The sequence below is a fragment of the Nomascus leucogenys genome, chromosome 1a, assembly GCF_006542625.1.
Source record: "Nomascus leucogenys isolate Asia chromosome 1a, Asia_NLE_v1, whole genome shotgun sequence".
NCBI lineage: Eukaryota > Metazoa > Chordata > Mammalia > Primates > Hylobatidae > Nomascus > Nomascus leucogenys.
Genome location: NC_044381.1, coordinates 65,789,142 through 65,816,150, shown reverse-complemented (window position 1 = coordinate 65,816,150; position 27,009 = coordinate 65,789,142). Strand labels below are relative to the sequence as shown.

General features: G+C 35.6%; 1 pseudogene; it reads left to right on the top strand.

The window, feature by feature from the left end:
• The first annotated feature begins 2,962 nt into the window (after positions 1-2,962).
• On the top strand, positions 2,963-3,585 carry LOC115834682 (annotated as a pseudogene).
• The last annotated feature ends 23,424 nt before the right edge of the window (positions 3,586-27,009 follow it).

Below are 27,009 nucleotides of genomic sequence, written 5' to 3'. Positions count from 1 at the left end.
CTCTTCCTTCTCCCACCTAATTCTAAATTCCCTAATTTAAAAATATTCACTAATAATTAGCAGTTAAATTGGTGACTGAAATACCAGTAAATCATCCATGACAACTTTTTAATATGTAACATAATTGTAAGTATGTAGAAAATGTTTATTATCAGTAACTAATACTATATATAGAGTCATCCCTCAGTATGCACAGGGGATTTGTTCCAGAACCACCTGTGTATACTCAAATCCACTCATACTCAAGTCCCACAATAGATCTGGGAGAACTCACTGATAAGAAAACTCAGCCCTGGGTGTACACGGGTTCACAGCCCACAGACGCTGTATTTTCTATCTACATTTGGTTGAAAAAAAATCTGCATGTAAGTGCACGCATACAGTTCAAATACATGTTGTTCAGAGGTCAACTGCAGTTCTCATTTTACAAAGATTAAATACATTAATAGCTAAATTACTCTTCAGCCTCAAAATAAAATTGAAAAATTATGAAAAAATGAAACTAAATTAATCCTTAAAACTTATAAAATAGGCGAGGTGCGGTGGCTCATGCCTGTAATCCCAGCACTTTGGGAGGCTGAGATGGGTGGATCACCTGAGGTCAGGAGTTTGAGACCAGTGTGGCCAACATGGTGAAACCCCGTCTCTACTAAAAATACAAAAATTAGCCTGGTGTGTGGTGGGTGCCTGTAATCCCAGCAACTTGGGAGGCTGAGGCAGGAGAATTGCTAGAACCTGGGAGGCGGAGGTTGCAGTAAGCCGAGATCACACCATTGCACTTCAGCCTGGGCGACAAGAGTGAAACTCCGTCCCCCCAAAAATAAAAACAAAAATCAAAAACAAAAAACTTATGAAATATACTTCAAAAATAAACTCTACATCTCTGTGTTATATGGAATAACCACAAATACATTTCAAACAGGATAAAAAATAAATTTTATTTAACAGAATATCAAATTAAATGCTAGTTTTAATGATGTAAGCTGACTTTAATTGGAAAAAATCTATTATACTTTATTGTTAGCATTGCCAAAACTTACCTAATATTAAAAGTATGAGTCGGTTAATTTTTCTCAAAATAAGAAGTGTTAAGCTTGTGTTATTATATTTGTCACATTAGTTTTTGGCAAAAACTCTTCAAATTTGCAAAACAAATTTAAAATTTAATTTCTTTAACTCACTTAGAAATATAATTTATATATATCTTTCAGATAGGATTGCCACAATTGTAAAGCATCCAGTCCAATTATAGTCTATATAAGAATGTGATTAGATTCTGGAAGAAAATCAGTAACCCATATACTACATTTAAATCTTATAAGATCAAAAAATAAATTTTTTAGCAAACCCAAATTGGCAAGAGCAAGGAAATGACAACTCTGTTTTTAGTCTTTAAATGTAAATTTAATTATAAATATAATAAATTTTATTATAGTCTATCTTCCTAGAAGAGTTGCAAAAATAACCATAAAGGATAATACTTGTCATATGAATTTACATCAAGTAAAAGATAAAAGGATATTCACCTGTGCTCACACTCAGCTCTCTATTCCTCTATTTATGTATTTTGATTTTAAGCTTTGTTGAGATATCATTCACATACCATACAGTTCACAAAAATTTGAAGTGTACACTTCAATAGTTTTCAGTATATTTATAAATATGTGTAGTCATTAACACAGTCAATTTTAGAACACTTTTATGGTCTCAAAAAAACCCACTACTCTTTAGATACCATGCCCCTCCATCATCCACCATCCCATCAGCCTTAAGCAGTCACTGATCTAATGTCTATCTCTATAGAAGTGCCTATTTTGGAGATCTCATGTAAAATGAATCATATGTTATATTTTCTGACTGCCTTCTTCACTTAGCAGTATGCCATTTCTAGTAATGATCAAATAATATTCCATTTTGTGACTATGCCCCACTTTGTTTATCCATTCATCAGTTAGTGGACATTTGGGTTGTTTCTACCTTTTAGCTACCATGAATAATGCTGCTATCAACATTTGTGTACAAGGTTTTATGCAGACATATGTTTTTATTTATCTTGGGTATGCATCTGTGAGTAGAAGTGTTGAATCATATGGGTAACTCTATGTTTAACCATTTGAGAAGCTGCCAAAATTTTTTCCAAAGTGGCTGTACCATCTTACATTCCCACCAACAGTGTATGAGGATTCTAATTATTCCACATCATAGCCAACACTTGTTATTGTCTGACTTCTTGATTCTAGCCATCCTAGTGAGCAGAAGTGGTGTCTCATTGAGGTTTTCATTGGCATTTTCCTGATGAATAATGATGTTGAGTACCTTTCCATGTGCTTATTTGCCATTTGTATACCTTATTTGTATAAATGTCTATTCAGATTTTTTACCCACTTTAAAAATTGAGTTGTCTTTTTATCATTGAGTTGCAAGTGTTCTTTCTATATTTCGGATACAATATCTTATCAAATAGATATATGATTTGCAAGTATTTTCTCCCATTCTGTAAGTTGTCTTTTTACTCTCTTGAGAGTATCCTTTGAAGCACAGGAGTTTTTGATTTCAATGAAGTCCAATTTAACTGTTTTTGTTGTTCTTGTTGCTCTTGCTTTTGATCATATCTAAGAATCCGTTGCCAAATGTGAGGTCATGAAGATTTATCCTTATGTTTCTTGTAAGGCTTTTATAGCTTTAGTTCTCACATTTAGGTGTTTTATCCATTTTATGTTATTATCTGTATATCCTGCGAGAACTTCATTCCTTCGCATGTGGCTACCAAGTCGTCTTAGCAGCATTCGTTGAAAACACTACTCTTTTCCACATTTAATGATCTTGGCACCTTTGTTGAAAATCAGTTGACCCTCTCACAGCCATTGCAGTACATTGATCTCCATAGAGACAGTGCCAGGGCAAGTGAGAGCCAGATGGGCACTGGGCAATTCTGTGCCTCACTGAAGAAAAGTAACTAAACATGGGCAAAAGAAACCCTAAGAAGCCAAGAGGCAAAATGTCATCATATGCATTTTTTGTGCAAACTTATCAGGAGGAGCACAAGAAGAAACAACTAAATGCTTCAGTCAGTTTCTCAGAGTTTTCTAAGAACTACTCAGAGAGGTGGAAGACCATGTCTGTTAAAGAGAAAGGAAAATTTGAAGACATGGCAAAGGCAGACAAGGCCTGTTATGAAAGAGAAATGAAAATATATCCCTACTAAAGGGGAGACAAAAAAGAAGTTCAAGGATTTCAATGCACCTAAGATGCCTCCTTCGGCCTTTTTTCTGTTCTGTTCTGAGTATCACCCAAAAATCAAAGGAGAACATCCTGTCCAGTCCACTAGTGATATTGTAAAGAAACTGGGAGGGATTTGGAATAACACTGCTGCAGATGAAAAGCAGCCTCATGAAAAGAAGGCTGCGAAGCTGAAGGAAAAATACAAAAAGGATATTGCTGCATATCAAGCTAAAGGAAAGCCTGATGCAGCAAAAAAAAGGGAGTTGTAAAGGCTCAAAAAAGTAAGAAAAAGGAGGAAGAGGAGGAAGATGAAGAAGATGAAGATTGGGGGAGGAAGAAGATGAAGATGATGATGATGAATAAGTTGGTTCTAGTGTAGTTTTTTTTTCTTGTCTATAAAGCATTTAATCCCCCTGTACACAACTCGCTTCTTTTAAAGAAAAAAAATTGAAATGTAAGGCTGTGTAAGATTTGTTTTTTAACTGTACAGTGTCTTTTTTTTTGTATAGCTAACACACTACTGAATGTGTCTTTAGAAAGCCCTGTTCTGGTGGTATTTACAATAGCCACTAACCTTGCCTAGTAGAATATGGAGGTTGTAAATTGGCATGGAAATTTAAATCAGGTTCTCGTTAGTGCACAGCACAAATTAGTTATGTGTGGGGATGGTACTTTTTTCTTCTTCAATTGTCTGTGATGCATCTAACACAAAATAATTGTTCTGTTAACTGAATGTCACTTTAAGTGCAAAAAAGAAACAGTTGCAGCTGTTTTGTTGACATTCTGAATGCTTCTAAGTAAAAACAATTTTTGAAATAAAAAAATCAATTGACGATAGATAACATAGTTTATTTCTGTATTCTTTATTTTATCCCATTAGTCTACATGTCTGTCCTCATGCCAGTCCCAAACTGGTCTAATTGCTATTGCTTTGTAGTGAGTTTTGAAATCAGAAAGTGTGAGTCCTGCAATATTTCTCTTTTTAACAAGATTATTTTGCTTATTCCAGACCCTTCCCAACCACAATGGATTTTAGAACCTCTTGTTGATTTTAAGAAGAAGCCTACTGGCCTTCTGATAAGTATTGCATTGATTATGTAGATCAATTTGGGGAGGATTGTTATCTTAATAATATTGTCTTGAATCAGAAATTTGGAATGATTTTTTTTATTCCTTTAGAAATTCTTTATTTTTTTAATGGGTTTTATATTTCTCAGAGTATAAGTTTTACACTTTTTTTAGTTAAATATTCCTATTTTATTCTTTTTGATAATATCTTAAAAGTAATTGCTTTCTTAATTTCATGCTAAATTATTCATTACAAATATATAGAAACACAATATTTTTGTATACTGAAAGTATATCAGAGATAAGCAGAGCAAGATGGCAGAATACAAGGCTCCATTGATCATCCTCTCTGCAAGGACACCAATTTAAAAACTATACACAGCCAGGAGCAGTGGCTCATCATGCTTGTAATCTCAGCATTTGGGAGGCCAAGGTGGCAGATTGCTTGAGACCAGGAGTTGAGACCAGCCTGGCCAACATGGCAAAACCCCGTCTCTACTGAAAACACAAAAATTAGCCAGGCACGGTGGCACAAGCCTGTGATCCGGCTACTCCAGAGGCTGAAACACGAGAATCGCTTGAACCTGGAGGCAGAGGTTGCAATGAGCCAGGATCATGCCACTGCATCGAAAGTGAGGTATGGAAACTCCAACTATTATTATTATATATTATTATTAAAAAGCCCATTTCTCTCTTTAATTCTGTCAGTGTGTGTTTTATATATTTGAGGATTACATTTTATGGTTATATATGTTTCTAATTGCTGTATCTTCTTAAATAATGGAACCTTTCATCATTCTATAATGATGTTCTTTGGCTCTTTTAACATTTTTTGACTTAAAGCCCATTTATAATTGTAGTATAGCCACTCCAGCTCACTTTTGGTTGTTGTTTGCCAGTAGTCACCAACCCTGGATGTACATCAGTGGTGCCTGGGTACCTGCAGCAAAATACATATTCCAGGCCCAACTCTAGACCTACTGAATTATTCTCAGGTTGGAAGGAGTCTAGAAAGCTATATTATCAAAATTCTCCCTGCCCAGATCACTTGTGTAGTTAATCCATGTATTAGAATAAATTGGGGAACCACCACTTGCACAGCATAATGCCACCATGGTACAACATCTCCATTTGTAAAAGGGAGAATGTTAGGCCCAGGAAATTTAAGTGTCTTCACAGACCATGTGGGAGATCACATCAAGTCTCCTGAGTAAGCATTCAAGTCTACTAAGTAATTAGAGTAAGTATACTGAATAAGCCTGCTAAGTCTTCCTCTATCCTGTTTCCATTATGCTATGCTGCACAAAATGTGAAATCACAATGCTGTTTATTCTTACTCTAGTGATTGTCTTAGTTTGAGTCCCCTAGAAAATAAAACCTTAAGCAATAATTAAATACAAATACTTTATTTGGGAAATGAGAATTCAGGGCACTGAGAATGGAAAAATAAAAATAGAAACAAGGAAGGAAAGGATGGGAGGTAAAGCAACGCATGATACATGAGCTGTTGCCTCAGTATCCACAACTTACCTCTGTGAATACAATCATGCATGGCTTAACAAAGGGGATGCATTCTGAGAAATGCCTTGTTAGGTGGTTTCATCTTTGTACGAACATCACAGTATACTTACGCAAACCTAGATGGTATAGCCTACTAATCGTCTAGGCTATATGGTACAACCTGTTGATCTGAGGCTACAAACGTGCACAAGTTACTGTACCAAATACCGTAAGCAATTGTAACACAATGCTAAGTATTTGTGTAGCTAAACATATCTAAACCTAGAAAAGGTACAATACAAATGGGGTATAAAATATTTTAAAAAAAGATATACCTGTACAGGGCACTTACCATGTATGGAACTTATAGGACTGGAAATTGCTCTAGGAGAGTCAGTGAATGAGTGGTGAGTGAATGTGAAGTCCTAGAAGATTACTGTACATTCCTGTAGACTTTATAAACACTGATACTTAGGCTATACTAAATTTATTTTTTAAAATTTTATATAATAAATTAATCTTGGCTTACTATAACTTTTTTGCTTTATAAACTTCTTAGTATTTTTAAACTTGTTGACTCTTGTAATTAAACTTAGCTAAAACATATGTAGCTGTACAAAAATATTTTTTCTTTATATCCTTATTCTATAAACTTTTTTACTTTAAAGTTTATTTATTTATTTTGCTTCTTAAACTTCTTTATTAAAAACTAAGACACAAGCACACACATTACTCTAGGCCTACACAGAGTCGGGATCATCAGTATCAATATCCTCCACCTCCACATCTTTCCCACACTGGAAGGTCTTTCGGAACAATAGCATGCATGGAGCTGTCATCTCCTATAATAGCTATAATAATGATATTTTATTTTGGAATACCTCCTGAAGTAACTGCCTGAGACTATTTTACAGTTAATTTTTAGAAGTACACCCTAAAATGACAAGAAAAAATACAGTATAATAAATACATAAATCAGCAACACAGGCTGGTAATTATTTGCCATGGCAAATTCTGGTAATTTATTACCATAAAGTTTGATGAACTGTACATAATTGTATGTGCTAGGCTTTTACACCACTTGGCAGCTCAGTAGGTTTGTTTATACCAGCATCACCATAATATGCATTGCAGCAGGACTTTGTGACATCACTAGGCAACAGGACTTCTTCATCTCCATTATAATCTTATGGGACCATCATATAGGCACTCAGTGGTTGACCAGATAGTGCATGACTGTATATGCATCAGATTGCTCAGCAGGTGTCTCTGCAAAGTATCCTTGAGCGATCAATGTGAGAGAGAAAAGAAAAGGAATTTTATCTGCATGTTTACTTCCTTGTCTCCTGTTCCTATTTGCTAAACTTTACTCCATGGCCCTAGCATTTAAGGTGGCGTTCTCTAGCTAAGATGTCAAATTCCATGCTCTACCAAGGCAAAAGGAGCCTGAAACTGAGCATGGGGGCAGGTGTGCTTGGTTGTAAAGGAGCAGTCAAGGGGTTGGCTCTATTGCTTCTGATGCAAGATATAGGTCACCCCCAAGCAGAGGAATCTGGAAAAAAAGACAAGTGGCTGAGGTTGATGGAGGTGGTGGCAGCAAAGGAATTGGAGTAAGCACATAAAAAAATTGGAGGAGGCACATAAAACATATCACATACGGAAATGTCTGTTGGGATTCAATCAGAATGGTGGCAGAAGTATTAGGGAAAGTTATAGGGAATAGTCACAAACCTTTTGGAAGGCCGAAAGGTTACATAGCTTGTAATAATTGAACAGGCTGAAGGCAGCCGGTGCTTACCTTAGAGCATTAGGTCATAGGGTAAATACTAGGGACAATAGAGGCTTCCCCAGTTAAGTCTGTTTACCCTACCTCCATTAACTGGCCTTTGAGCCAGATGGCCCTCTCCGGGGGAGGTCAACTAGGGATGTTGCCCTCTAACGGTATTTACTTTAGACCATGGTACCTGAGCTTTAATCATTCTGAGAACTACTCTCTTAACCATGTTAATTATCCACAAGTGTGTTGACTCAGAGCTTCTGTTGTTAATTGTACGAAATAAATGCCTGGAGTGCAAGCTGCTCAGGGCTGGCCCCAGTGACAAACCTCTCTTGGTAGGCAGGCAGTTGGACACTGAGCAAGACTGGCAAAATAGAATACCTGTGTGTCAGTGTACGTTTTATTCATCCATCATTTGGGTCAGGGTCTGCGGGCAGAGCCCCGCAGCTAATGCCCTCTTATGAGAAGCAATACCTCAGTTGTCGTATTGTTATTTTAAAGAAGTCTACTAGTTACATTGTCAGTAGCATTAAATGTAGGACATTTCTGATTTCTTTCTCTTCCCCCTACCATCTCTGTTGACATGTTCCATCCCAGGCCCTGAGCCAGTTTCTATCTCAGGAGTGGGATCCAGAGGCCCATCTGTGCTGACCACCAGTCTCCCATGTCCTACTTGCAGTCTAGCGAGTACCAGTCTGATGCTGGATCTGTTAGCCCTGGCTCCTCATTTGCATTGTAACCACCCAGTGGGTTCTCCTGGCCTGCCTAGACAGAGCCAATTTATCAAAACAGGGGAATTGTAATATAGTTTAATTTATGCAGAGCTGGCTGTATGGGAGACTCAAGTTTTATTATTACTTAAATCAGTCTCCCCAAGAATTCAAGGATCAGAGTTTTTAAGCATAATTTGTCAGGTAGGGGCTGAAGAAGTGGAGATTGCTTATTGGTCGGGTTGGAGATGAAATCACGGGGGTCAAAGCCATCCTCTTGAACTGAGTCAGTTCCTGGGTGGAGGCCACAAGACCAGATGAGCCAGTTTATCATCCGGTTCCTGGCAGCGGATCCATCCAGGATACAGGGTCTACAAGATCTCAAGCACTGATCCTGGGCTTTACAATAGTGAGGTTATCTCCAGGAGCAATTTGGGGAGGTTCAGACGCTTGCAGCCTCCGGCTGCACGACTCCTAAGCCATAATTTCTAATCTTTTGTCTAATGTGTTAGTTCTGTAAAGGCAGTCTCGTCCCCAGGTAGGAAGGGGATTTGTTTTGGGAAAGAGCTGTTACTATCTTTGTTTCAAAGTTGAACTATAAACTGAGTTCCTCCCAAAGTTATTTTGGCTCATACCCAGGAATAAACAACAATGGCTTGGAGGTTAGAAGAAAGATGGACTCCGTTGGATAAGATTTCTTTCACGGTCATTATTTTCTCAGTCGTAATTTTTGCAAAGGTGGTTTCAGCATGATCCCTCTTTGTGATAACATTTATTTCTGTCATGTCTGTCCCAGCACTCAGGCGTAGATTTCTACTTTATTTCTTAAAAGTCTAGTTTGTTTCTGCCAGCTCCCTCCCTGGGTACTGGTACACTCTTCCTGCCATCCATCATTGTTCTGGATAGCCCTAGGCCCCTCAAACAGGAATCTTTCCCTCAACTTGGGATCCTGGGTCTTTAACTGTGGAATTGGCCTCTTTTATACCAGCCTTACCCATTTCTTCTTTTCTCTGTGCAACTTCCCTTATTTTAAGCTTGCTTCTTACATAAGATAACCCCAGTGATAACTGTTACTTGATGGATATGCCTTTCTCCTGCTGCCCTCCCATACCTATCTTCTCATAGTCAGAGTCTGTACTTTGTTTAGTTGTAAATATATGCCCTGTGTACTTTGTTTAGTTACAAATATATGTCCTACTAACATTTTGGTTTTCTGCCCAATCCAAATTCTTTCCTCCTACTCTGCATGCACCAGACTACAATGAGACTTGATTGTGTTCTATGTTATCTTAAAAAATACACTTCAAGTCAAATAATGTAACATAACCAATTCAACATAATTGTAATATCCAAGACTGCATATATTCTTTATCCTTATAGTTTTAATATATTTTCAGTTTGATAAATGACTCACTTTGCCTTTCATTGCTTTATATTTATAGACATAGAGCTGGTAAGTAAAAAAAAGTGAAATTTTAAAAAGTTTCTTATTCTTTCTGTTAGGTCTTCAGTGGTAAACATATCCTCTACAATTATATATTTAAGGAGGCATTTAATCAGAAATTTCAGTAGTCTTTTCCATTATTTTAAGTCCTAGAAAACATGCTATTTATTGGCCTGCTAGCAGCACATGCATACTAATTTGCACACTTAGTAAATCAGTCTGCAAGAAATTACAATTAAACTCTGTTCAAAACAGAGTTTATATTTAATACAGGACAATTAGAGAAAGTTTATGGTATTCAGAAATGAAAATGCAAAATACAAAGTTAATTTGCTGTCAGCAATCCCTTGCTTCTTTCTGTATGGAGGAGTTAATTAGAAAGTGAAATCTTACATCAGTTGTTCTCTTTGGGTAATTTTGTCTTCTTAGAAAATTATAGAAAACTTACTATTTAAAATGCTATCAAGCTAGAACTCCTTGATAGGTCCCCTCCTAATTTTTCATTAAATGACCCATGAAGACCTACAGAAATCCAAAAATTCAACAGCAGCCAGCCATTTACATGTATCCTATGAGGAATTCCCAAAAATGCCCACAACTGTAGGGGATTATGTGGAGGAACATCACTCTATCAATAATGTATAGAATCTCACATGAGATCTGGTAGTAGTGGTGGCAGAGATGGGAAGAGTCTAAGTGAGTTGTGGTGCATTTTGTTGATGAAAAAGCCAAACTCTGTGAAATATTTAAAGAGGTTTATTCTGAGCCAATATGAGTGACCATAGACAGGAGAACAATCTCAGGAGGTCTTGAGAAAGTGCCTGAGGTGGTCGAGTTACAGTTCGGTTTTATACATTTTAGGGAGACAAGTTACAGGGAAAGACATAAGGCAATACATGTAATGCATACATGGTTTGGCCTAGAAAAGCCAAACATCTCAGTGTGAGGACAGGGAGGGCTTATCACAGTTATAGAAGGATTCAAAGGTATTCTCATTGGCAATTGGGTTAAAGAGTTAAGCTGAAGACTTGCGGTCCTGGAAGTCTGCTTGGAAAGAAATGCTTGAGTTAAGATAAATGGAGTTGTGGAAGCCAACGTTCTTGTTATGTAGATGAAGCCTCCAGATAGCAAGCATCAGAGACAACAGATGCTAAATGTCTTTTTCTCAGGCCTTAGAAGGTATCAGATGCTTAGTTAATCTCTCCTAGATCAGGAAAGGCCTAGATGCATTAATGAAGATTATCTACAGATACTAAATTACTCCCACAAAAGACAGAAGATTTGCAGGCCATTTCAAAATATGTCAAAGACATGTATTTGGGGGTAAAATGATTTTATTTCATTCAGGGTTTGTTATTTGCCATGTGATGCTATACCAGAGTCAGTTTGGAATTTGGTAACTTATTGACAAAAAGAGTCTGTTTCATCAGCCTTATGATATCTATTTTAATCTTAATGATGGTCAGTTGTGTCTAAACTCCAAAAGGGAGAGGGTGTAACAAAGCATGTCCAACCTCCCTTTCCATCATTGCTGGTAATTCAATGTTTCAGGTTTCCCTTGGCCCAGAAGGGGTCCGTTCAGTTGCCTAAGCGGTTGGGGTTATATTTTTGGCTGTAATATTATTGGTGGGACTAGAGTTTATTGTGAAAGGAAACTAAATCTTGAGGTCCCAAAATCACTATGCTAAAGGGAAAAGTCAAGCTGGGAACTGTTTAGGACAAACCTGCCTCTCATTCTATTCAAAGTAACCCCTCTGCTCACTGAGATAAATGCATATCTAATTGCCTCCTTTGGAGAGACTAATCAGAAACCCGGAAAAATACAACCATTTGTCTCTTATCTACCTATGATCTGAAGCCCCCTCCCCTCTTTGAGTTGTCCCACCTTCGCCCACCTTTTCGGACTGAACCAATGCACATCTTACACGTATTGATTGATGTCTCATATCTCCCTAAAATGTATAAAACCAAGTTGTGCCCCGATCACCTTGAGCAGATGTTGTCAGGACCTCTTGAGACTGTCACATCACAGGCGTGCATCCTCAACCTTGGCAAAATAAACTTTCTAAATTAACTGACATCTGTCTCAGATTTTCAGGTTCACATTATTGATTATAGGTTGAGTAAAACCAACGTGGAAATCCAAAATTTGAATGCTCCAAAACCCCAAATGCTCAAAATCAGAAACATTTTGATCACCAACATGGTGCCACAGGTGGAAAATTTCACATTTGATCTCATATTAGGTCGCAGTCAAAAGGCAGTCAAAACTTGTTTCATGAACAAAATTACTTAAAATATGTAAAATTACCTTCAGGCTATGTATATAATGTGTATATGAAACATAAATGAATTTCCTGTTTAGACTTGGGTCCTATCCCTAAGTTATCTCATTATGCATATGCGTGTATTCCAAAATCTGAAAAATTCTGAAATCTAAAATACTTCTGGCCTCAGGCATTTCAGATAAGGAATACTCAACCTGTTAACAGGAAGGTATATATATATCCTGTTTGTATATGTATACATATATATGTTATATATATTTTTTAAGATGTAAATTTTTCTTTAGATCATTACAAAACTGCCAGAGCATGAAAAACCAAACAAACAAACAAGTACCCTATCCACATTTAATAGATAGATGCTTGTTTGATACAGGAAATGGACCCAAGGGCTGCATATTGAGTTACCTCCATAGTTAGAACTAAGAATTGCTGTAAAGTAAATATGGAATGAGGTACTCTAAAGTGACCACCTAAGACAGATAAATTTCTTATCTTACTAGGAGCAAATGAGAATAAGGAAAAGCAGAAATAAAATGTCTACAATACCAGAAGACAATAGAAGAATACCTAAGTTTACACGTAGATAGATAGGTCATAGTGAAACCATAGAATGGCAAAGATAAGGGAAATTCCAAAAAGCAATGAGAGAAAAAAGGCAGATTATTTTTAAAGGAACAAAAGTTATACTGAAGGCAGAATTACTGACAGTAACATTAGAAGCCAAAAGACAATAGCATTATAGTGCTGATGAAAATTAACTGCCAGTCTAGAATCTTATGTCCTAGTGAACTATCACTTATGAGTAAAGATGAAATAAAAATATTTGTAATTCAACAATGAACTTCAGACCATTTAAAACTCAGAGATTTTGGTAAAAGAACAAGTAGAAGGCCTCTTATTGGTGAAGAAAATTGAATTCAGAAGAGAGAATTGGGATCCAAGAACAATGGTTACTAAAATAATCAGTAAATGTGGGTAACTCCCATGAGGATTTGACTGTAGAAATAATGACAAGAATAAATAATTCAGGTGTTACCAAAACAAAGTGAGCTCAATTACTAGATAGCAACTTTATAAGGAAGGGTTTGCCATTATAGGCATGTAAAGTTCTTACATTTTAGGGACCAGGGTTGAATTACTGTAAGATATTTTTATGTGAAACATAGATGTTGAATATTTGGGGCAATGAAAAGTATAGGGATAGAATGTATAATTTCTAAACCAGTAGAGGCATAAATGAAAATAAACAAAACTTGATGAATTCAATAGAATTCAAGAATAGAAAAGAACAACATAAAATGGGATAAAGTGTGGCACCAAATGAGATGTTAAAATAAACACAAATATATCATTAATCACAATAAATATGAACAGACTAAACTATAAAAGGTGATATTTTCACAATGAAAACTAAAATGTAGCTTTATACTGTTTATAAAATTTCCTGGTAAAATATCAAAAAACCTATACCAGGTATTTATTAATCATAAAATAGTTGGCATAGAGATATATTAATATTAAAACAAGTAGACTTTGTGGTAAATAAGTGTATTACTTAATTAAAAAAGGGAAAAATCCAACTTAGAGAAGAAACTTTGAAATTATTTCTACCTAAACACATATTCTCAAAATGTATAAAGCCAAAATCAATTAATGTAAAAAGAGAAATGAACAAATTCTAAATTACAGTGGAAGATCTTATTAGACCTCTCACAATAATTGGCAGATCAAGCAGACAGAAGGTTAATAAAGCCCTACTAGACTTGAACAACAAAATTAATTAGTTTTTCTATAGCTCTTAAGGCTAGCTTGACTGTGCTCATAAGGATTGGCCATCCTTGCCATTTGCATACTACAGCACTCTGGTATCTATCTATGACCTTCTTTCCCTGTGCTTTAGGGCACCTGGGAGAATGTGCACTTAGAACTTTTCAGTAAAATCAGACAGGGAACTGCATACCAGTCTGCCCTGCTGGCAGATACTTACAAACTTCATGGGAAGGCAAGTCCAGTGCTCTCAGACATTTGAGGTTGGTCAGGCAAAAAGGGTCACATGACATTGTTTTAGCATTCCAAATACTTTTCATTTTCCTTCCTCAATTCCTACTTCCCCTCTCCTTTATATTTATCCTCTTTTTCTCTTCTTCCTTTCTTTCCTTTTCCTTTCCCCTCTCTTTTCCTAAGGAAAAGAAATAGTTTTCAAAGAAATAAAGGCCAAAAAAGCCCCAGATTTTATTAAACTTTAAACTACATATCCAAAAAGCTCAACCAACTTAAAAACAGGATCAATAAAAATAACCGTATAGGTGAATAGAATATACAACATAAATATATGCTAGATATAACTGCTTTTTCTTCTAGGTCATTTAAAAGAAAAAATGGGGAGGGGGACAATACGGCCATATAGACACAGCCAAGAACTGCTGTTCCCATTGAGAGAGACAAAAATATCCAGTAAGCCAACATAATTAGAGCAGATCTTCAGAGGGAAAACACTGAGAGTGGATTGAGAGGCAACTCAGACTCTGAGGATGAAGGAGGAGGAAGCTGGGAACCCTACATGGGGTACCTGAGTGCTAGAGATAGTTCCTGGCCCCAAACAACTTCTGGGGAAGGGGAGAGTGAAGGGACTAAGGTACAGCTTATTCTCACTGCAGACCTTTAGGATACCAGCTACAGAGGACTCCAGGTCCCCATGGATGTTTGAGCTGAGAAAGATCTTTTCAGAAAGTAGGCAGAGACAAGACTTCAGCTAACATGGAGCCAGGGACTTTCCTGCATGAAGCAGCTCTGTTGGAGTGCAGCCATAAGTGTCCAGGCCCCAGGGATCCCCACCTCCCTTCTAGAAGCTCTAGCCCCAGCTGACTGCCAGGCCAAGAGAGAGCAAGGGCAGCTTCCAGATGGAACCGGGGCACATCTATTCTGTACGCCCTACTGCTAGCCAGCATCTCCCAGGGCACCTGCCTGGCTGCCCCACAGAAGTGTGTACACAATACAGCCTCCACTCTCCAGGCTGAGTGCTTTGCTCCAACTGAATACTTTCCTGGCAACCTGGGAGCACTTCAGATCCCTGAGAGCAACTGGAGCCTGACCCCGAGCTGTGGGCCTGTCATGATGCCTTAGGGTTGCATCATGCAGCTCAGGAGTACTGAGCCAATATCTTTGGCCAGCACTCAAGCTGAAGAGGAGCCCCCAGTCTTAGAGCACGGAGAACGGTGAGACACATTAGTCCATCAGCTGGTGTGGGAGTGGGACATTCCTTTCTCTGCAAGGCCAGTCTAGAAACAGTGTGGCCTGCCTGCCTGCTGCAGCCTCTGCCCAAGTGAGCCGCCTGGCCTGGAACGCCTAACAAAAGAAATGTGGGTGCAGTGCCAGTAATCAAATGGGGCTCCTCTAGGGCCCAGAAATCGACCTGGTGAGGGTGTCATCTCTTCCCCACCCTCCCCCACCACAGAGCATACATGCAAACATGAGAAAAAGGGTCATGTGGCTGTGTAAGAGCTTATCTACCAGTCATTATTCTTAAGCACCATCTACTGGATCACAGCCCAAAAGACAGCTCCCAAAATATTCTGCTAATATACACCCGTTGAAACCAAGAGCAAGAATTCAGCCTCAGATAAATATTGTTTCTGAAAACATCCACAAACAAAGCAAACTGACTATACCCAAATTACACCACAGTTAAAGGAAAACCAACCCTCCCAGATAAGAAAGAATCAATGCAAGAACTTTGGCAATTCAAAAACCAGAGTGTCTTCTTACCTCCAAATGAGCCCACTAGGTCTCCAGGAATGGTTCTTAATCAGACTGAAATGACTGAAATTACAGAAATAGAATTCAGAATCTGGAGGGCAAGGAAACTTGATGACATTCAGGAGAAAGTTGAAACCCAGTGCAAGGAATCCAATAAAATGATCCAGGAGCTGAAAAGTGAAATAACCATTTTAAGAAAAAAACCAAAGTGAACGTCTGGAACTGAGAAATTTACTACAAGAATTTCATAATGCAAATGGAGGTATTAACAGCAGAATAGACCAAGCTGAGGAAAGAAGTTCATAGCTCAAAGATGTTCTTTGAATCAACTCAGTCAGACAAAAATAAAAAAAAAAAGAATTTTAAAAGTTGCACAAAACCTCTGATAAATATTAGATTATATAAAGAGACAAAGCTTATGACTCATTGGCATTCATGAGAGAAGGAGAGAAAGTAAGCAACATGGAAAATATATTTGAGGATATAATCCATGAAAATTTCCCTAATCTTGCTAGAGAAGTTGACAAGGAAATTAAAGAAATACAGAGAACCCTGGCTAGATACTATACAAGACAACTATCCCAAAGGCACATGCTCATCAGGTTCACCAAGGTCAATGTGAAAGAAAAAGTCCTAAAGGCAGGTAAAGTGAAAGGTCAGGGCACATAGGAAAGACACCTGATTGTCTACCAATAGATCCTTCAGCAGAAACCTTACAAACCAGAAGAAATTGGTGGTAGTGGTGGGCTATTTTCTGCATCCTTAATGAAAAGAAATTCCAACCAAGAATTTTATGTCCCACTCAACAAAGCTTCATAAGTGGAGAGATAAAATCTTTCTCAGATAATCAAATGCTGAGGGAATTTGTTACTACTAGACGAGACTGACAAGAAATCCTTTAGGGAGTGCTAAACGTAGAATTTAAAGGACACCTGCTTCCACAAAAACACACTTAAGCACATAGCCCATAGACATTATAAAACACCTGTGCAACCAAGGCTCCATAATTACCAGCTAACAACATGATGATAGTATCAAAATTTCACATATCAGTACTGACCCTAAATGTAATTGGACTAAAAACCCCACTTAGAAAACACAGAGTGGAAAGCTAGATTAAATGACAAGACCCAACTGACTGCTGTCTTCAAGAGACCTGTCTCACATGTAACAATACCCACAGGCTCAAAGTAAAAAGGATGGAAAAGGATTTACCTGCAAAACAAAAAGAAAAAGAGTACAAGTCTCTATTCTTATATCAGATAAAATAGAGTTTAAACCAACAACAATTAAGAAGGACCAAAAAAGGCATTACATTATAATAAAGGGTGCAAGTCAACAAAAAACTTAACTATTATATGTATATATATAATATATATATATATATTCAATATTCTAGCATCCAGATTCATGAAACAAGTTCTTTTTGATGTTCCAAAGACATAGACAGCCACATAATAATAGTGGGAGACTTCAACACCCCACTGACAGCATTAGACAGATCATCAAGTCAGAAAATTTAGAAAGAAGTCCTGAACTTAAAAGAAGTCCTGAACTTAAACTTCACACTTGTCTAATTGGACCTAATAGAAAGCTATACAATGGTCCACCAAACAATGACAGAAAATGCTTTCTTTTCATCTGCGCAGAGAACATATTTTAAGATTGACCACGTGTTCAGTAATTAAAGCAAGACTCAATACATTAAAAAACAAAACAAAACTCATGCCCAGCACATTGTCAGATCACAGTGCAATAGTAATAAAAATTAATATCAAGAAGATTTCTCAAAACCACACACATACATGGAAATTAAATAACTTGCACCTGAATAACTGCCGGGTAAACTTAAAAATTAAACCAGAAATCAAACATTATTTGAAACTAATAAAACTTGAGGCATAACTTATAAAAATCTCTGGGATACAGCTAAAGCGATGTTAAGAGAAAAGTTTACAGCACTAAAAGACTTCATAAAGAAGTTAGAAAAAGCTCAAATTAACAATTTAACTTTGTACCCAGTGAAACGAGAAAAAAAATAACAGGCCAATCCCAAAGCTAGTACTATAAAAGAAAAAATTAAAATTAGAGAAGAACTAAATGATATTGAGACACATAAATCCATACAAAGGATCAATAAAATCAAGTGTTGGCTCTTAAAAAAATAAACAAGATAGAAAGTGCACTAGCTAGATTAACACAGGAATAAAGAAAAGAAGATGCAAATCAGAACAATTGGAAATGATGAAGACATTACAGTGGATCCCACGGAACTACAAAAGATCCTCAGAGACTGTTGTGATCAACTCTGTGCACACAGATTTAAAAATCTAAAGGAAATTGATAAATTACTGGAATCACACAACCTCCCAAGATAAAACCAGCATATGAAGACCTGAACAGACTAATATGTTCCAAAATTGAATCAGTAATAAAAACCCCTCCCAACCAAAAAAGCCCTGAACCAGATAGATTCACAGCCGAATTATATCAGACAAAGAACTAGTACCAATCCTACTGAAACTATTCCAAAAAATTGAGGGGGGGCTTCTCCCTAACTCATTATATAAATCCAGCATTAACCTGATGCCAAAATCTGGCAGAGACACAACAAAAAAGGATAACTTGAGGCCAATATCCCTGATGAAAGTATGCACAAAAATCCTCAAAAAAATAATAGCAAACCAAATGTAGAACCACATTAAAAAGTCAATACACCAGGATCAAGTAAGCATTACTCCTGGCATGTAAGTCTGGTTCAACATACACAAATCAATAAATGTTATTCACTTATTATAAGAATTGAAAGCAAAAATCATTGGTCATCTTAATAGATGCACAAAAAGCTTTTGATAAAATCCAGCATCTCTTCATGGGAAACACCTTCAAGAGACTAGGTATCAAAGGATCATCCTAAAAATAATAAAATCCATCTATGACAGACCCACAGCCAACATCATAATGAATGAGCAAAAGCTGGAAGCATTCACCTTGAGTACTAGAAAAAGCCAAGGATGCCAAATTTCACCACTCCTGTTTAACATAGTAGTGGAATATCTAAACAGAGCTATCAGGCAAAAGAAAGAAATAAAAGGCATCCAAATGACAAAAGAAGAACTTAAACTATGTCTTTTTGCAGACAATATGGTTCTACACCTAGAAAACTCTAAAGACTGCCAAATGGCTCCAAGAAATTATAAAAAACTTTAATAAAGTTTTAGGATAAACAAATAGATGTATGAACATCAGTAGCATTTCTATCCACCAGCAATGTTCAAGCTGAGACCCAAATCAGGAACACATTCCAATTTACCACAGCCACAAAAAGTTAAAATATCCAGGGAGACAGCTAAGCAAGAAGGTAGAAGATCTCTGCAAGGGAAAATGTGAAACACGCTCTAAGGGTACAGTAACCAAAACAGCATAGTACTGATGCGAAAACAGACACATAGACCAATGGAACAGAGTAGAAACCCCAGAAATAAAGCCACACACCTACGATCATCTGATCTTCAAAAAACCCTACAAAAACAAGCAATAGTAAAAGGACTTCCTATTCAATAAATGGTACTGAGATAACTGTCTATCCATATGCAGAAGAATGAAACTGGATCCCTATCTTTCACTGTATACAAAAATTAACTCAAGATTGATTAACAATTTAAAGGTAGGACCTCAAACTATTAAAATCCTGGATTTAGCTTGAGCACCTTTCTCAACATCAGCCTTGGCAAGGAAATTATGACTAAGTACCCAAAAGTAAATTGCAACAAATCAAAAATTTAATTAAGGATCTAATTAAAGAGTATCTGCATAGCAAAATAAATTATCGACAAAATAAAGACATCCTACAGAATGGTAGAAAATATTCACAATCTATTCATCCAACAAAGGTCTAAAACCCAGAATCTATAAGGAACTTAAATCAGCAAGATTAAAAGAAATAAGCCTGTTAAAAATATGAACAGGACATGAATAAACACTTCTGAAAAGAAGACATACAAATGTCCAACAAACATATGAAAAAATGCTCATCATCACTAATCATCAGAGAAACACAAACCAAAACCAAAATGGCATACCATCTGTATTAGTCCACTGCTATAAAGAACTTCCCAAGACTGGGTAATATATAAAGGAAATAAGTTTAATTGACTCACAGTTCTGCATGGCTTGGGAGGCCTCAGGAAGCTTACAATCATGGCAGAAGGCACCTCTTCACAGGGTGGTAGGAGGGAGAGGAACAAGCAGGGGACATGCCAGATGCTTATAAAACCATAAGATCTCATGAGAATTCACTCACTATCATGAGAACAGCATGGAAAACCACCCTCATGATCCAGTTATCTCCACCTGGTCCCACCTTTGATACGTGGGGATTATGGGGATTGTGGGGATTACAATTGAAGATGAGATTTTGGGTGGGGACACAGCTAAACCATATCACCATCTCACACTAGTCAGAATGGCTGTTATTAAAAAGTCAAATAACAACAGATGTTGGAGAGGCTGAGGAGAAAAGGGAATGCTTATACACTGTTGTTGGGAGTGTAAATTAGTTCAGCCACTTTGGATAGCATTTTGGAGATTTTTTAAATAACTTAAAACTGAGCTACCATTCAACCCAGCGATTTCATTATTAGGTATATGCCAAAAGAAAACAAATTACTCTACCAAAAAGACACATGCACTCATATGTTCATTGCAGTACTATTCACAATAGCAAAGACTTGGAAGCTACCCAGGTGCACATCGGTGGTGGATTGGATAAAGAAAATGTGGTACATATATACCATGGAATACTACACATTCATAAAAAGGAACGGCATCATGTCCTTTGCAGCAACGTGGTTGTAGCTGGAGTCTAGAATTCCAAACAATGCGGTAACGGAAAACCAAATACTGCAATTTGTCACTTACAGGTGGCAGCTAAACTTTGAATACACATGGACATAGAGATAGGAACAATAGATACACAAACTATTAGATGAGGAAGGGAAGGAGGGGGGCACATTTGAAAAACTACCTATTAGGTGCTATGCCTACTACTTGAGTGACAAGATCCATACCCTAAACCTCAGCATCATGCAATATACCCATGTAACAAACCTGTACAAGTAACCCTTGTATCTAAAATAAAAATTGAAATTATTAAAAAAACTGAAAAATTAATAATTATATAAATGTCTTGGCAGGCTTAAAATGTATAAAGATGTAATTGGTATGAAAGTAGTAACATACAGGAAGACTAGAAGGATAGGAGCATACTGGAAAAATATTTCTATATGCTACTGAAATTAAGTTAGAATTATTGCAAAGCAAATTGTTTCAAAATAAGATGCTAGTTATAAAACCCAAGACATCTTAGAAAATATCTCAGGAATAGAGTAAAATATACGAAAAGGAATTTAAGTGACACATTAGAAAATATTTTACTCAAAATCTGACAGTAATGGAAGATTACAGGAACAAAGGTGACATAAGATATATAGATAATACAAAAATGGCAGATTTCAGTTTTCTTGTCTGCATTATATGTAAATTGTCTAAACACTCAAATGTCAGAAATTGGAAGAATGTATTTTTAAACAAAAGTTCAACTTTAGGCTGCTTATATTAGACCCATTTTAAATAAAATGACAAAAATAGTTTGAAAGTAAAAGATATACCATGAGCATAGTATCTAAAATAGAGCTGAAGTGGCTGGAGTATTTCAGAAATCAAATGACTTGAGACTTAAAATTATTACTGCATATGAAGAGACATTTTATAAAGATAAAAGTGTCAATCTATCCGGAATATATACCAATTATAAGTATATACATGTATATGTATGTGTATATATATATTATCATATATTATACACATATATATGATTACATATTATATTTATTATGTATTATATATATCACACATATATTATGTATTATAATATGTTATACACACTATCAGAAGATCTGCAGTTACCTATAAAAGATAATTCAAAAACAAGAATTATGTAGTATTAACATGAAATAGTTTTCCGTGCTTTAGAAAAAATATTTTTCTTTGCTTTATGTGTGTATATATATTATAACATACATGCACACATATTATAAAGAAAGCATAGAAAAATATTTTAAAAATATCTTTATAATATGTGTGTATATGTTATAATATATATACACACATATTATATCACACACACACACACACACACAACAACAGAGCCTGAAAAGACATGAAGCAAAACCAACAGAATTTAATAAGTCATAAACAACAATGTTAGTTGGAGGTTTAAATATCCCACTGTCAGTAATGGGTAATTAACTAGCCAGTAGATCAACATAGATATAGAAGACTTGCAAAAATCAGTGAGATCTAATAGACATCTGTGGAACATTCCATGTAATAACAGCAGAATAAATATTCTTCTCAGGCATACATGGAATATTCTCCCAGATAGACTATGTCTTACAACATAAAATAAACCTTAATAAATTTAAAAGTGATGTAATGGTGTACAGTATGCTTTTTGACAACCACGGAATTAAATTAGAAGTCAAAAATGGAAATAAATTTGGGAAATCCTTGAATATGTGGAATTTAAAACAACATACTCCTAAATAACCAATAAGTCAGAGAAGAAATCACAAGGGAAATTAGAAAATGATATGAGATGAGTGAAAATGAAGACATAATTGACCAAAATTTAGGAGGTGCACCTAAAGCAGTGCTTAAAGGGAAATTTGTAGTTGTGCATACCTGTAGTAAAAAAAGAAGAAAGATGTTAAGTCAGTTACCTAACTGTGTCTTAAGTAACTAGAAAAATGAGCAAATGAAAGACAAGGCAAGTGCAAAGAGGCAGTAAGAGAGAGTAGAGTGAAATAAAATGATATGGAAAATAAATCAATAGAGAAAATAAAATAAAAACAAAAGTTATTTGAAAAGGTCAGTAAATAAGCTAATTTACCTTGACTGACAGAAAAAGAGAGAATACTCAAACTCCTGAATTAAGAAATGAATACGGAGACACCACTATCTACCTGAAGAAATAAATTAGAGATAAATACTAAGAAAACCTGTATGCCCATAAATTTGATAATTTGGAAAAAACTGACCAATTTATAGAGTTAACAAAAACTATTGAGCTGACTCAAGAAAGAATAGAAATATGATGCACCTACAACAAGTAGAGAATTAGCATTTGTGAGACTTCCCACAAAGAAAACACAGTCTTAGATGGCTTTAATAGTGGATTTTACTCACAGTTGAAGAACTAATATTAATGTTTCACAAACACTTCTAAAAAGTAAAAGAGAAGTAAACATATTCTGACTTCCACTTTGAGACCAATATTATTACCTAGATAATAAATCCAGACAGAGGCATCATGGAAAATGAAAACTACAGATCAATTTTCCTTAGGATTATAGCCGAAATACTCTCAAGAAAATATTAGAAAACTGAATTCAACAACATTTAAAAATGATTATACACCAACATAGAATATATGGAATTGTATTACCAGAATCTATGGCGATATATGGACTTTCCTTACACTACTGGAGTGTTTGAAGATTCCTAGAAAAGAGAATTCAAAAACAAGTGTTGGTGAGGGTGTGGATAAAGGAAAACTCTTTTAAACTGTTAGAGTGTAAATTAGTACAGCCATTAAGATAAACGTTATGAAGTTTCTTCCAAAAATTAAAAATAGAATTATCATATGATTCTGTAATTCCACTGCCGGGTATATATTCAAAAGAGGTGAAATCTCTATGTCAAAGAAATATCTGCACTTTCTTGTTCATTGAAGCATTATTCACAATAGCCAAGATATGGACTGAACCTGTGTCCATCAACAAATGAATGGATAAAGAAAATGTGATATATACACAATGAAATACTATTCAGTCTTAAAACGGAAGGAAATCCTGTCATTTGTGACATGGATGAACCTGGAGGCCATTATGTTGAGTGAAGTAAGCCAGGCACAGAAAAGCAAATATTGCATGATCTCAATTATATGTGGGATCTAAAAAAGTGCAGTTCATGGAAGTGGAGAGTAGAATGGTGGTTATCAGGGGCTGATGAGGGGAGTTGTTGGAGAGATGTTAATGAAAGCACACAAAATTTCAGTTAGATAGAAGAAGTAAATTCAAAAGAATTGTTAGATCTTGTGTACAACGTGGTTATGATAATTACAACAACGTATTCTTGAAAAGAGCTGAGAGAATAGATTTTTTGTTCACCACAAAAATGGTAACTATGTGAGATAATGCATAGATTAATTAGTTTGATTTAGCCATTTCACAATGTATACATATATCAAAACATCATGTTGTACATCATGTACAATTTCTCATCCATTAAAAGTATGAAAAAGTTTTTTAAAGTATGCTAAATAAAAAAGTCAGTGACAGAAGTCCACATCGTACTGTTTAATTTCATTACTAATAATTGTTCATAATAGGCTCATATGTAGAGACACAAAGTAGATTATTGTTTCCCTGAGCAGTGGGGAGTAGGAAGATATAAGCCTCCAGTAAACTGAAAGTTGGGTTTAGCCAGGGTGTGGTCAAATGCTGCTTAAATATTTTTTATTTGTTTTATTAATACTGATGTAGAAATTTATTGAAACGGTTCATCTCTTTTGTATATCAAACTGCCTAAAGACAATTGTGCATGATTGATGAGAGCTATTCAGACCTTCTAAGCATCAATGATCTTGATATAAGTAGTAACAGAATATAAGCATTATTTGTTTTGTAAGAATAATTTCCTTTGTTCCATTTTTAAATAGGTTTGTTCTTAGATTTCTCTTCTACCAGATGTAGAATTTTTCTGGCTTGCTGTTTTTTAAAAAAGTGAATGATTTTATTGGAAGTATTTAAATTAAATTTCAGTTTGTTCCATGCTTTAAATTGTTACAGTAATTTCATGTAGTGTAATGTACTAAAGCATAGAAAAATATTTTATGTTGATACTACATAATTCTTTTTTTGAATTATCTCTTATAGGTAACTACAGATCTTCCGATAGTGTGGGGAAATCCACAAATTACTGTATACCCTTATAAAGAAATTCTGTACCTGATTCATGTGCGCCCTTGGAAACGTGGTATATTGAAAGGTATAAAATCCATTAATAAAATATTAGTCATTTTCCTACTACACTAGGATGGAAATATGATGAGACAAATAGAAATGCAATTTGTATTTCCACTTTCTATTAAATGACTCAGAAGAAAATTTAATTTTATATTTCAGTCATTAGCTTTCTAAATAATCAGGGCTTTGATGCATACATTTTATGTCTAGTGCTATATTATCTTGGCCATTTATTCACATTTATTTGTGAAACAAATTTCTATAAATGAAAATATTTAATTAAGGGTATTTACATTTAAAATGTGATAAATACTTTCAAATAGTTATACCCGTGTGTCAACCCAATGACATTTTAAGAGAGTGTTTATTTACAGGACTGGATATTATAAAAACATTCACATGCACTTACTTGATATATGAAAAATAAGTTAAAGGTTTGATATATGTGAATTTTTTTCCTTTATCTTCCCTTGTCTGTCATAAAGTATTTATTTATGCAGATTTCCCCAATGGTCCCAGAACAGAATTACTTACATGGGAATAGGAGGGAGAGGTGTTCCTGTTACTTTTTGAAGGGAGAGGGGTAAGAAGTGATAGAAGAGTAATAGCTAGTACTGAGGGATTGATTCATCAAAGGAATAAGTTGTCCTGTTTGAGAGAAAATTAAATTCCCTATGGTAGTTGGATACTGTTGAGGAAATTATTATAATGTAGGTAAGTGGATACAACTGTAGAAATGTAGAAAGTATATACATATACACATATTCTTTCTACACTTACATATGTAGCAGTATCTACTGCTCCTTGGATGTACTAGCCTCTCATCCCTGCTTACCTCAACAAAGTGTTTGAGGGAAGGGTTTATATCTAGTATAGAAGCGATAGAGAGCTGCTGCAAAGAAGAAAGTGCAGAGAGCATACCGGATGCCTATGCTATTAAAAAGCAGAAGGGAAATTTCAGAGTGCCAACCACAGTGATCCAATTATTACCACTGTAATAGAATTTATGTAGGAAGCAACAGCTGCCCATCCCCAATCCCTGCTTCTAGTGTGCTTAACCTCAAATGCCAACACAGCAAAAATGGTTAGCATCTTCTGAAATCTTCCCCTTGTTTTTGAGATGTTTAGATTTACAAATCCCGTTAATAAGTACTCATCTGACAGGTAAATTTGAGCTATAATGTCTCTAGTCCAAACATTTCAATAAAGTAACATATTTTACTATTTTTTAGGTAATCCATAAGAAGTGAATTGATTTAAAGAAATTTAAATTTTAGTTTTCATTTTAATTGTCATTGACAGTCCTAGTAGTTGGTATATTTTCCTTAATTTTAGAGTTTTAACTAGTCTTTTGTAAAAGGCAGCAAGTCATTCAGAATTGGCATAATTAGTTTTGATAAAACATAGTGAATTTCAGTTTCCTGTTCTATAGAAAGCAGTGAGTTCTACTATTTATGAGAAGAAACACATAAGAAACCACAAACTGTGAAACATCATTGAATTCGGAATGTTTATAGCTACCACAAAGCCCCTGGTCTGTGAATCAAACTCTTAAAGTTATTGGAATAGACTTACGAAAAATTAAATAATTAGATTTGGCAGACCTTTCCTTTGTGTAATCTTTTTTGTTGGTGGTGGTTTTAGCAGCTTTTGTGACATCACAATATTTCAATACATATTTTTACTATTCAGATATGGACTATTAACATGTTGGTTTGAAAGAATTTAGAACGTATTTGGTGAAGTTAAATGCAGCTCAGGATACATTGTTAAGTGAGGATGAATTAGGTTAATGTTTCTGGCTATACAAACCATTTTACAGGCTTCATAATTTTGAAAAATATTTACAAGATGTGATCATGTTAGCTCTTCCCAGGGCAGTGCCTTAGAGTTAAATTAATTGTCCCGTTATGCTTTGGAAAAAATAGCCTGTAAAAGGGAGCCTAGCTCTAATTTTTACTGATATTACTATTGGAAGACTTAAACTATAAATTAAACAGTGTAAATACAATTACTTCTGAACAGCTGCTAACTAATCGGAAGTGACATAAAGAAAACTAGATTGTAAAAATTTCACACGTATGAGAATTTTCCTGCTTTTGCTGGTTAAAGAACCGTATCCATGTATGTGTGCATGCATGTGTACACACGTGTG